Source organism: Triticum aestivum, chromosome 3B (assembly GCF_018294505.1).
Source record: "Triticum aestivum cultivar Chinese Spring chromosome 3B, IWGSC CS RefSeq v2.1, whole genome shotgun sequence".
Lineage (NCBI taxonomy): Eukaryota > Viridiplantae > Streptophyta > Magnoliopsida > Poales > Poaceae > Triticum > Triticum aestivum.
This window is the reverse complement of record NC_057801.1, coordinates 116132222-116144295: the sequence shown is the minus strand read 5'-3', so window position 1 is coordinate 116144295 and position 12074 is coordinate 116132222. Positions and strand designations below refer to the sequence as shown.

At 41.1% G+C, this 12074-nt stretch overlaps 1 long non-coding RNA gene across 12 annotated transcripts; it reads right to left on the bottom strand.

Moving 5' to 3' along the window:
* Positions 1-2357: 2357 nt before the first annotated feature.
* LOC123068912 (uncharacterized) lies at positions 2358-11592 on the bottom strand. Of its 12 annotated transcripts, none has more exons than XR_006432103.1 (15): positions 11224-11592; positions 11009-11117; positions 10106-10218; positions 9908-10025; positions 9428-9700; positions 8416-8573; positions 8235-8332; positions 7968-8063; positions 7761-7899; positions 7492-7647; positions 5739-6140; positions 5138-5295; positions 3838-4031; positions 3060-3344; positions 2358-2878 (listed from the first exon to the last, which is right to left on the bottom strand). It is a non-coding gene; the product is annotated as an uncharacterized lncRNA (long non-coding RNA). The 12 variants fall into 12 exon arrangements; XR_006432105.1 differs by lacking the exon at positions 2358-2878 and having other exon boundaries at positions 2948-3344; positions 5739-5842; positions 5936-6140; XR_006432104.1 differs by lacking the exon at positions 2358-2878 and having other exon boundaries at positions 2948-3344; positions 9428-9519; positions 9638-9700.
* Positions 11593-12074: the final 482 nt, after the last annotated feature.

Sequence of the window (12074 nt, the reverse complement as noted above, 5' to 3'; positions counted from 1 at the left end):
CCAATCGATCGGCTTCAGTTAGCAGCAGTAGCAAAGGAATCGCTCCATCGGGTTTAGTTAACAGCCATCGATCGATCGCTCGGGTTCAGTAACGTGTAGCCTGAAGTGCAATCGCTCGGGTTCAGTTAGAGCCCAACGCCTTGCTCGGGTTCAATTAGAGGCAACGCCTCGCACACACGCGCGTACCTGTACGAGAGAAACGCGCATCGCTCTCCCACCGTAACCGGCAACTCCCCGAAATTTTCCTCCTCCTCGCTTCTACCACGGTTTTTTCTGTCATGGACGGCCCAAAGAATGTCATGCAGCTGCGTCGTCGGCCCGCCCAGGATGAAAAGCCCATTTTCTGTCATGATTTTTTGTCATAGAAGTAGGAGCCCACCACATCTATGATGATACCGGGTTTTGTCACAATTATCGTCATAGAAGTGTCATATGTATGACAGAAAAAAAAATCGTTCGGCCCAAAATGTCATGGATGTGTCTTTTTTTTGTAGTGTTGGCTGCACTATTTATTATCGATGTCAGTTTCATCTATATATGTCACTCACCTAGCTATTAGCATTAGATGTTACAGGGAAGTGGAAAGATGCGTCTGCGCCCGGCCATCTCTCCAGCACGACGTGCCAACCAATTCTCTCTTGCCCCTCCTTCCACACCGGCTCGCCGTCTCACCCAGCAGTAAGGCTCTCTCCACTTTCCCTGGTCTCTACTCTTTCCATTGTCTTAGCTTACAGGGCCTGGTTTGGTACTAGCCAGGAGGTGATGAGGATCCGCTACCATCATAGTTGTGATTGTAAAACATAATCCATCCAAAGCTGACTGAGATAGACCAGCAATCATTACCATCGACGATGCCTTTTCAGGTTATCCCTTGTACTAAACTGCAAGTTACACTCACTTTGGTTAAGTGTCCAAATAGTTTCATGTCGGATTTAGTAGTATAATTAGGTGATAGAAGTAATTAAACAAAGAATGGTTAGATCCATGTACACATATGGACTAACAGCGACAACTACATTTCTCATTCATAGATCTACGTCTGCTTCTCAAAACCAGAGAGTAGGTCGTGCCATATCATGTGTGTAACTTGGTTGTGTCCTTCCTTTGACTAGGCACCTTCGTAACCACTTGAGCAGTAGTGTAGCACCATGTCTCAGGCTAGAACATAGGGCTATTGTTCTTACTCGTTTGCCCCCTAATTTATATGGTTTTGCTATGAACCAATCCTTTTTGGCAAAATATTGCATCACTCTATACCATAGAAGAACCATCTAAACCAGTTATCCTCGACTACTGGTACAATTTGCTTTTGGTGTATGATCCTATGTTTGAACAGAGGATTGCTATTCTTATTCGTTTGCTTTATATGGTTATTCTATGGCATAGCGGATTGGTTTTTCTATAAACCAATCCCTAATTTATATGGTTCTTCTATGCTATCTTTTGAACTAGGCCTAGGCGTTTGTCTGGAAAGCCGGAAAGGAAGCACTAAGGCCCATCTCAGTTATGATAGCAAACAAGGTTTTGTAAATATAGATTTTTTATGTACTCGACTATACCACTTACATTCGAGAAAAGATTGGTTTTATTTCTGAACTGAACAATAACCAATCCAATGCTTATGAATTTGTTGTTCATTGTGTTTCTGAAGCAACATTATAACCATCATTAATGTTGAAGATGCATACATGTTTTGGGAAGATGCGTTTGATTTTTGACCTTTGTTCTATGCTCATCTTCTCTCAGGTGGCTTGAAATAAACGGTGCACATCTGTTCGAGGGGTAATGTTGACGCATACGAGGGTTTTCAGTATACGGCCATCAAGCCAGATGTTGTGGTGACAGTCATGAGGCAACTATACATTTACTATGAAGACTGGTCTATGACGGTCCTTTTACTCGCTCTTCATTGAAAATTATGAATTATTGTTGCATCTACTAGGGAGACATGCATCTCTCCCTTCCTAAAGAAGAGAGTGCATGTTCTAATGCTGTCAACCTGTAGGTATGTGCATTTGTGTATTTATTCAATGAAAAGCACCAAACATTTGTCTTTATGTTTGATAATTGGGTGTCTAAATTGGCGGATTAAATACTCCGGTCCGCGACAACTAAGCTTTCTATGGTTGGTGTACCTACATTGCGCTTGAAACCATTTCGTGTATATTGGGTTTATTCAGTTGTAATACTGAGTTTATGAAACTACCTTATTGAAATTATTGCTTCCCGAGAGAAGCATGTATGCCACACATTCTTTTGCAGCATTGCTTATGTGTTCTTATTTGTTATGTGTCTATTCATTCGATATTTAACAAATTATGTTAACCTTAAATTGGACCATCTTTTTCATGCATCGTATCCTTCATTTAAGGAACATTTTAATCAAGCTGATCGGAATGATATCATTTAGCCATACAAAGCATAGAGAGATTATGTGGCAAGTTGCCTTATGTATGATTCATGTAATGTATATGATACTTATACAGTTTTACCCTAAAATCACTGTGCATTACGGGCTTACCCAAAACATTGGGGCCGGCACCCTCGCGACAAGGCGCGATCTGGATCTAGTTGTGATAGTTTTTTGTTAAATACTCCCTTTCGAGAGACCATGCAAGTTTCATTTCACTAGTCACGAGTGCGGCGAAGTAGCGGACGAGCTCACCTGCTCCCGCTCCTTGTACCAGTGGAACAAGGGCGCGTCGCATCATGTATTGAATGCCATCATATAGAGCAGGAGGGATACGTAGCGTTGAACATTCGGTGACTGTGCCGTTTGATATCCACTAGGGGTTGGGGTGGTGGCACCTCCTGGTAGGAAGTTTGTGCGGTGCCAGCTTGACAAGCGACCCTTCCACCCTTTTTCTTTCTTTAATTGCTGATGAACATGCACATATAAGCAAGGAATTTGCAACAGAATTTACAATTAATAACAAAACAAACAACCTTTGAACAAACAACAATATTTTAGAGACCTTGATCTCCTTGGATGGTGGATTATTCCCAACCAGATTAAACACTATATTGTACAAATAACAATAGAAAATTGTAAAACCAACCTGGCATAGAACCAACTGTACACTTGAGGGGCTAGAGGTTGAAGCTCGGCCAACAGTTGAAGTTTACGACAACGGAGTTGAAGCTCCTCCTGTTCACCGGTTGAAGCTCTGCTACCAGCAGATGTTTAAAGTGACGCAAGAGATGCTGCCTTTGCTCCTCTTGTTCACCGGTTGTTCTGTCGGATGCTTCGCAGCTGCCTGTCCGTCCATCTGGTGTCATTGATCTCATCAACATCCTCTCCTTGGTTGGTCATCACCTCCATTTGTGTCATACTATTTTTGTTACTGGCATTTGCATAATGTAAACTTATAACTGATGCAAATAATGATTGTTTTCTATAAACACTCAATCTAAAACAAAGCTAACCGTAATAAATTAGAGAAGACAAATCAATAGTTTCAATGATGTTAACAAAGAATGATAAAATTTTATTGACAACATACATCATAGCTTTACTGCATTGATATTCATAATTATTTCAGTGATGAATTGAGCTTTATTTACCTATTATATATTTTTGTCTTTCGTCAAACTTTAAATGATATAACCTTGGCAAGAGGTATCCCTAAACCTGCACAACCTCAGGTTGTAGTTATGCCTGATCTATATCCTCCAACACCCATAGCAGACCCAAAACCAGTAAATGGAATGATGTATTAAGACCAGGAATAATTCTCTGGATTTTACTATTTTCTTAGAAAAACAGGAGGTAACATAATCAACACTCTTCTAAAATAATGGCAGACAAGTGTTTCAGAAAACTATGAAAAATCTTACTCAAATATGTTGTCATGGGATAATTCCTCTGTGCTGCCTGGTTGTCAACCGCCCTCGGATAGTTACTCTGAGCTGCCATGTTGTCTGCTCATCTTAATCCCTTCCACAAACCATTGCCTAGTCAAATTATTACATTAATTAATGGCAAGCTTGTTTCCCTTCGTATTCAGCTGGAAATGCTACGTATCTATCACCTGTATGAATTGTCAGCGTAGGTACAACATTGAATCAATATATGAAAACCAAAGGCTACACGAACAAACATCAAATATATTGACAAGATAAAAAAAATATTGCGATGAATCCACAACTGGTAACCGTGTCTAATGAATTCCGCGAATCATACTGGTACATGTTTGCCATTGATCAAAAGCACAAATTCGGAAGCCTGAACTGGCCTGATGTAAGGAAATTGAGGTGACAACAAGGTGCTTGCCGTCGCCATGCCTGTTCATCCTTCCAAAGATGTGCTCCGCTCCCACGACCATGTCTCACTGTCTTGCCAAGCCCTGCGGGTCACCTTATTGACCTTGCCGAACCCCACCATGTCACTGCTCTCGTCGGATCTCTCCTTCGCCCCCGATGACACCCCGTTATGCAGCTTAGGTTGGCCCTGCTTCGCATCCTCCTGCTCTTCGGCAGAGGCAAGAAACACGCCCCGTGGCCGGTAATCCATACCATGGCAATTTTCTGAGGGTAGCAGCGTCGATGGGCACCATTTGCATGAAATTGTTCAACATCTTTGGGAGATTAAATCGCTAATCTAGAATGACACTAAGCAACTGAATCACATCCACATACTATCCCAACACCAGCAATATTGCAATACATTATGAATTTAGATTGTATGCCTCAACTGGAAATACAAGATTGGACATACACCAAAATAGCTCGATACAAAAAATATGCCTACAACAAGAAACAGCAGAAACACTCTACAGATTTCACAAATCACAAGAATGATTTGATTAGTGTTTATCAAAAGTTGCTTCTACAGGGGTTCTCTTCATTTATTTAGACCATTTTTTACACACCTTACTGTAGAGTGTAGAGTTATAGTTATTACTTCAATATTCGGTTTGCAAATCATAATTAGTATTGGATTCATTTCGATCATATTTGGAACGGGGTCTGATCTGAAAAGGAAAATTAGGGCCATCATGTATAAGTAAGAAAGTGGGAACGATTTGCAAAAATAAAATGGGGAAAACATTATAGAAAAACCAATGAGAAATCCAGTCTCCTTCCATTTATATCATGAATTGGCAACAAATTTAGAGGGATTATTTAGTGATGTTACCTCTCTCCTTCCATTTTACAATGCAATCAGGTGCAGACCAATTAACTGGATGGTGAAACTTGCATCTTTCGATAAACTTGCAAAATCCGGTCTTCATAACATACATCACAAATAGTTTCTCTAGGCCTCTGAGGATAGGTCATTGGCTCAGGTTCAATCTGTATTTTACAAGAGAGCATATGTCAATTTATGTACTTCATAGTACAAATTATATTTTACAAGAGAGCATAGAGAAGTACAAATGCAACATATTCAGAGAATGTACTGGGCGGTGCCAGGTATGGGAATGCCCCTTCAATTTCCTTTTTGGATCTAGATAGCACATACATGCAATTTTTGATATACTTATTATACTGATGCACCACGTGAGAAAGAAACTAAAATTTCATCAGTCGACAGAAGCATCTAGCTGCATGGCAACATAAGATACTCCCTCCGTTCCTAAATATAAGTCTTTATAGAGATTTCATTATGAACCACCTACGGATGTATGTAGATGCATTTTAGAGTGTAGATTCACTCATGTTGTTCTGTATGTAGTAGTGGAATCTCTACAAAGACTTATATTTAGGAACGAAGGGAGTACAACAATAGAAATTACCTCACGTGTTGGCCGGCGTGCCTCTCATGCCTCCCTTCAACCTCATCTGATGTGTGCTTCATCACCCGGTGCACATCACCAATGACTCGCCACATCCTTGACAGCTTGTACATACAACACAACAACAAGAAACATTGATCAAACACCTGCAACATCAGGGTTGTAGGGGGACAGATGGAGCACACTATAATAAATACATGAAAATTCAGATGAGTCATCGCGGAAGTCAATGACCCTTCAGGACACGTCATCGACGAAGGCGGCAGAGATGTTGAGCTTGGTCTGGAGGTCCCTAGTGGCAGCCCTGGTCGTCTCGATGGCGAACGGCTCCACACCATTGGCATCCTGGGTCCTCAGCTGCGCGCCCTTCTTCTCATACGACAGCTGGACGTGCTCCCCTGCCTGCAAATGCATTCCAGTTCATATCTTTGGCTTGAATTAAGTGTCCGCATTACCCAAGAGACAACCATAAACTGAGACGACAAAGCTCTAATATAAACTGAGAAGACAAAGCTCTAATATCAAGTCAATGATTATTAACAAAAATAAATATGGCGCCTTTAGGTCTATTTGACAACAAAAAATAAGAAATATTAAGTAGAAGTACTCGGTAATAAGTCATAAGTAGTTAAGAACTAATCCTAGAACTACCATTGCCATATGGGAAGAATCCGATGTATTTCCAATAAAAATTCACTTTTATTGCAGAACGAGAGATAAAAGGAGGGTGGTGTAAATATATCAGATAAGGACCTAATTTATATGCAAATATATAAGACACTTTCAAATTGCAGAAAATATTAGACTTCTGCATGAAAATATCATTCGCTAAATGAATTCCTCATCAAAGCACATGAAGTATAACTATAAAAAATATTAGAACGAAAACATGTGCCAAATCTTAGAGCTTTTATGTTGGGCAACTAATGCAACACAATTGCAGCAGAAGAAAACTACAGTCCAAAGGGGACCTTTATGCAAAAATATTGATCCATAAATTACATTGTAAACCATGCCAAATACTAAAGTCGGTCTATATTAGCAAACATATACAAAATCTGACCCACTTCAGAATCTTCAATATATATGATTTGAACTTTATAGAGAAAGGTTTGCTGCATAACTGTTATGTGCATTGATCCATGAGAATTCTTGCACTGCATGCATTATTCCTGGACTACCAACATCGCAATTATGTTTTCATAGAGAAACAAATAAAATGTAGAAACAATGATGTAGGTAGTTTGACTTCAGAACTTCCAAAGAATAACATTGACTTGTACGGTCTATAATCAAACATCTAGGCATTAAATGTTAGGAATTGATATGCGACATTATTTTTGAATCATTTTCAGAAAAGCAATCACAAAGATAAAAGAAAAATCCAACCCAGACCAAATTGATCACCTACAGCAGGTACACCACTAAGAACCACTTTTAAGATCTCGTCGTTATAGTCGCCTTGCTCAAATCAATACGATAATTCAACCGCTCAGTACAGTACGATAATTAGGACGATCTAGTCAATGAACAACCTAGTGAAATGAGCCCTCATATATTCCATACAATATCAATTAGTAGTGTGGGTTTACCAGAAAGTGGTGTGGGATTTGCAGGAAGTATATAGCACATATATAGTAACTGTTCATGTATGACAATTTTGGTCTGCTTCATAGTGGAAGGGATAAACTGTGAGACAAATAAGGGACAATAACAAATCAAAAATAGCCCGTTATAGCTGCGATAGTTATACCTTATAATGGAAAAACCATAGCAAGTATGTATCCATGATATCCTGTATGATATCCAGCTACAGTGATGGTAATTCTTTTATATCCTTGTTGAGACAGATCCGGAAACACGATTTAAGGTCTTGCTTACGAAACATGTTACAATGGCTTGAATGTTTCTGACAAGGAAAAACATGGAAGTATATAAGTCAACAAAAATGGTAGTGCCAAATCAGATAGTACCATGCTAGTTAAATATCAAAAGAAACTTGTGAAGAGCACAAGAGCTAACCTCCTCACCGGAATCACATTGCACTTCGACTTTGAAAAGTAATACTCAAGAAATTAAAAGAAATCCAGACACTTGCCGGATGACAAAGACACAGAACATGACGAAATTGTCTCCATTTCCAAACATATGTGTGTTAGATCTGTAATACACACATGCCAATCATTATACTGGTATTGGAGGAAGTAGCACAGATCCAGCTAATATTACCTTATCTTAGAGCAGAGATATCAAATGGAAGGTGAAATTGCAAGATTGGTCTATCATGGCATCCTCTATTGTGTTGAATATGTCCTTTGTATTGCACTAATGAATCAGCCAGCACGTAGAGGTCAAAAGTGTATGATTGACAGATTGTATAAGGCAACAAGAAAAAAATAGTGCAAATTGACACCTTCTAGAGTGGTCCAAGGAGAGAATACTTAAAAGAGGAACAGAGAAGAATGAAGAGAGAAAAAAGAAAGAGGGTGATGTTACCCAGCCATGGATTAGTCTTGTGTGTGATCTGAGAGGCCATGGTGCATTTGTCCGGGTGCGCAAGATCAATGACGAGGATCCAGGTATCAAAGACAAGACTGATCACCACAAACAAAGAACAGAGAAACAGGAAGCATGAGAACCATAAATCAAGAGGCCAAATGAGAGGGACAGGGCTCACAGAGAGGGTCTTCTCATTGCCTCATCGTGGACATCCACTGGTGACACGTCTTGCCGAAGCCGCCCATGCCTTATCCTTCAGCCACCCCGACCTCCTCCCATGGTTGTCGTCAGCCCTCGCCTCCTCATCTACACCCTTATATTTTGTGTGCTTCAGCACTGGACATGAACAGAAAATTCAGATAGTCATACTCTAGATCTATTTTTTTGATACACGGTATAAGCCTAGGATAAAATCTATGAACATACATGGTAAATTTTGCATAAACTATCATAAACTAACCAATGGTCTCCAGGTGAAAGAATATGTGCAGAGACAAGTGGTCAGTTCACCATATGCTCTGTCATCAACTACGACATGTTTAAAAATCCACATGTTTTATATCCCCTATTACCAAACTACAACATGTGAAGATCTTCACAAGTGACAAATTGGCAACCAAGCAGCATCTATGCTAGTATCATTTAAACAACAATATAATGCTTCAACATCAAGATATCATTGTTTTATAGTGCCAAACAAAAAGGATGTTGGCTTTGCACTACCACTACACACAAAACTGCATGGGAGCAGCTCAATAGTACTAAGACCGACCTGTTCGCTAGTTTTCCCTTCTTTTTTTTTGCGGAAACCAACATCATCAAGTTAAAAACACTACACTACAGTACAGACTACAATTCTAAAGACTTGTAATCAATTGCTGAATAACTCTAATTTGCGGACCAAGAGTTCATCAGTCAGGGGCCACATTAAATCAAGAGTATCTTTAGATGATAAGTTTGCATTAAAAAAATCCTCACTTTTAAGTTCGGACTATCAGATCCACAACACTAAAGCGGAATAACCATCGTATCAAGTACCACAAGTGCATGATCGAATAAAAAACAGAAACTAAGAAGAATCTGATAAAGTAAGATCACATGAGTAGACGCCAGACCACCCAACTCACAGATCAAATCAAGAACACGCATCGGAATCGCCCAACAAAAAGAGCAAAATTGGGAAAGCTCACCTTGGCATCAACATTGCATCGATGACTCCCCCCCGACCAATGCTCCCCCTGTGTCCCTCACATGCTTTCATCGCCAGTGGCCAATACTCTTCCTGTGTCCCTCACATTATGAGTATTAGACAGTCGTATCATACAATAAGATATAATGTCAGGTTCTAAATCATATCCTAGGATTTTGACAATCATCCAAAATTGATGAAATAAGGATACCCAAGCTTTTTCGATGGAACACAATCTGATGTGAAAGGAGAGGCTCATGATAGGTCTCCACATCTGTAATGGAGGTACAAATTATTGAGAAAACGAAAACCATGAAACAAGCATAAATACATAAATCTATCAAAGAATGCAGCGAAGTAGATGTACAGTGGTTTACATTGGAAAGATCAATCAAAGAGAAAAATGAGAAGCTTCGATGCATAAATCCAAGTGACCATAGCATAAATACAGAGTCAAAGTGACCAAGCGTAGAGGATTTACCTTGCTCGTTGGCAACACCATGGAACGGAGACCCTGTGCGCAGGTCACCAGAGCCGCAGAGAAAAGCTCACTCCACGCGTGTATATCCATCGCACACAGAGAAGTGTCTTGGTATACGCTGGTCATGATGAGCAGAAGCAAGATAAATATCAACTCACCATAATTATCCATGTAAGAGGAAATTTACTTGGCACTTACAAGAAGCTTCCGCAGAACTGTGTTGTCGGGTAAGGCCGTAAGGGGCATCAACGCTATCTTTGATGAGCACCGATTTTGCTGTCCGGTCCCTCCTAGGTGCCGGCAACCTAAAGCTGAAAGGGAAAAATACATTCATCACCTGCAGCTTCAGGAAGATCAAACACAAATATCGAGTCACTAAGATAAAATCAGTTGTACTACACATGCCAAGGTTTTCAATCTGCTATTCAGTTCATGAATGTTTTGGTGTACACACACATGTTTCACTAACTTTCAACGGATTAAAACAAAAACATTGTATCACTCTGTTTTTCATGAAACCAAAAATTCCTTTTTATGCGATTCTATAAATTATTACCAAGACAACAAATACAATAAGCAGAATACATTTCCAGTCAAGACCCTTTTCAGCAGATTTTTGTTCAATATATTAAGGTTCCATTGTGTAAGTACCGTAGCAAAAATAAAGCAAGTGAGATCTTGTAGGTTACGAAATGTTATATTAATATACAACACTAACATCTACACAAAATTGTTAACCTCCCGAGCTCTGAACTCATTTCAGCACTTTTTCATAAAATGCTAAGTGTGTCAGTTACATGAGTTTGATGGCACAGTTAGCTGAATTCTATAGTTGCCAAGCAATACTCCCAGTAGCACAACAGGCATACATCCATGCTCAACAGATCAAAGGAGACAGAAACATATCATAGTGTACTTTGTGCCAAACAAATTCCCCATCCATACCTAATTTCAGATTAGACATTCTCTCTGTACATGGGTGGGAAGAGTCAACTTATGCCCAGATTTTGTTTTACCTTTTTCTGAAAGTGCCATGCACATTATGAAAAACAAATTGCAGGGACACATCAAGTACTTTTAAAGCAGTCTTCAGGGACTCACAAAATTCAGTGGAAATCTTATATATCATATATGGTTTTCTTGTTTCTATTTGTGCCTTCAAAATGTCAAACCAGATGGACTGTGCTGAAACAATATTTTTCGCTTTAACCTGAAATTGTGTAGCAAGGGGGAGCACAGAAACATATTAGAAAAGAAAGGGGATGAAGATCTGCCGCACCTAGGAACATGTGGAGGCAGGGAGGTTGAGTTTGTACCTGGTGCGTGACTGGTAGCGAATGGATGGGGCACCAGAGGGCAAGCCACGAAGAGGGCCAACGAGGCGGACAGCGGCCAGAAACAACGGGCCGCCGGAGCGGCGGTCCTCGAGTTGGCGCGAGGTCCGGCACTCCCTCCTGCCGAAGGCGACAACTCCGGGAGGAGCAGATGCGCGAGCAGAACCCGCATCTCCTCCAAATATGGTGACGCGACGAAGAAGGAAGTGTGGCAGGGGGCGCATCGACCTCATCGAGGTGGAGCTTGTCCTTGTCGCCGTCTTGCCGTCAGGGCTATGGGGAAGAGCAGGGCCACATCTGGGAGCCGATGGTGGCGGCGGCGACACATGAGGGAAAGGGAGAGGGATAGAATCGGGGGATGGGGACGAGGGTGCATTTTTTCCTTTGTGTAAAAATAGTTGCGACAGTAAAAGTGCCCACGTGGCATAGCCCTTCGTGCGCCCTTGTAGCGATTTTTAATGGGTTCAACTAGTGGTTGGGCGCGCCAGAAATCACATATTTGATCTGACGCCGAAATCAAATCACAAATTGATCTGCTTCCAAAAAAAATTTGCTCTGCTGACCCTTTCGTGTGGCTCCCGACAGCTGGGCGCCGCACACTACTATGCAGCGCCTCTGCCTTAGGCGTCGCACCTCCTGCCAGCGTGGCAGCCATGTTCAAGTTGCGCCCCCACAGACAGGCGCCTAAGGCTTAGGCGCCCAACCTGTAATGTGCACCGCCTAGCTCTTGGGCGCTGCACAGTCTGTGTTCCACTTGAACTGGCCCCACCCTCTCTCCCCTCCCACCCCCACCCCACACACCCCCACCCCACCCACACCCTTAGACTTGCGGC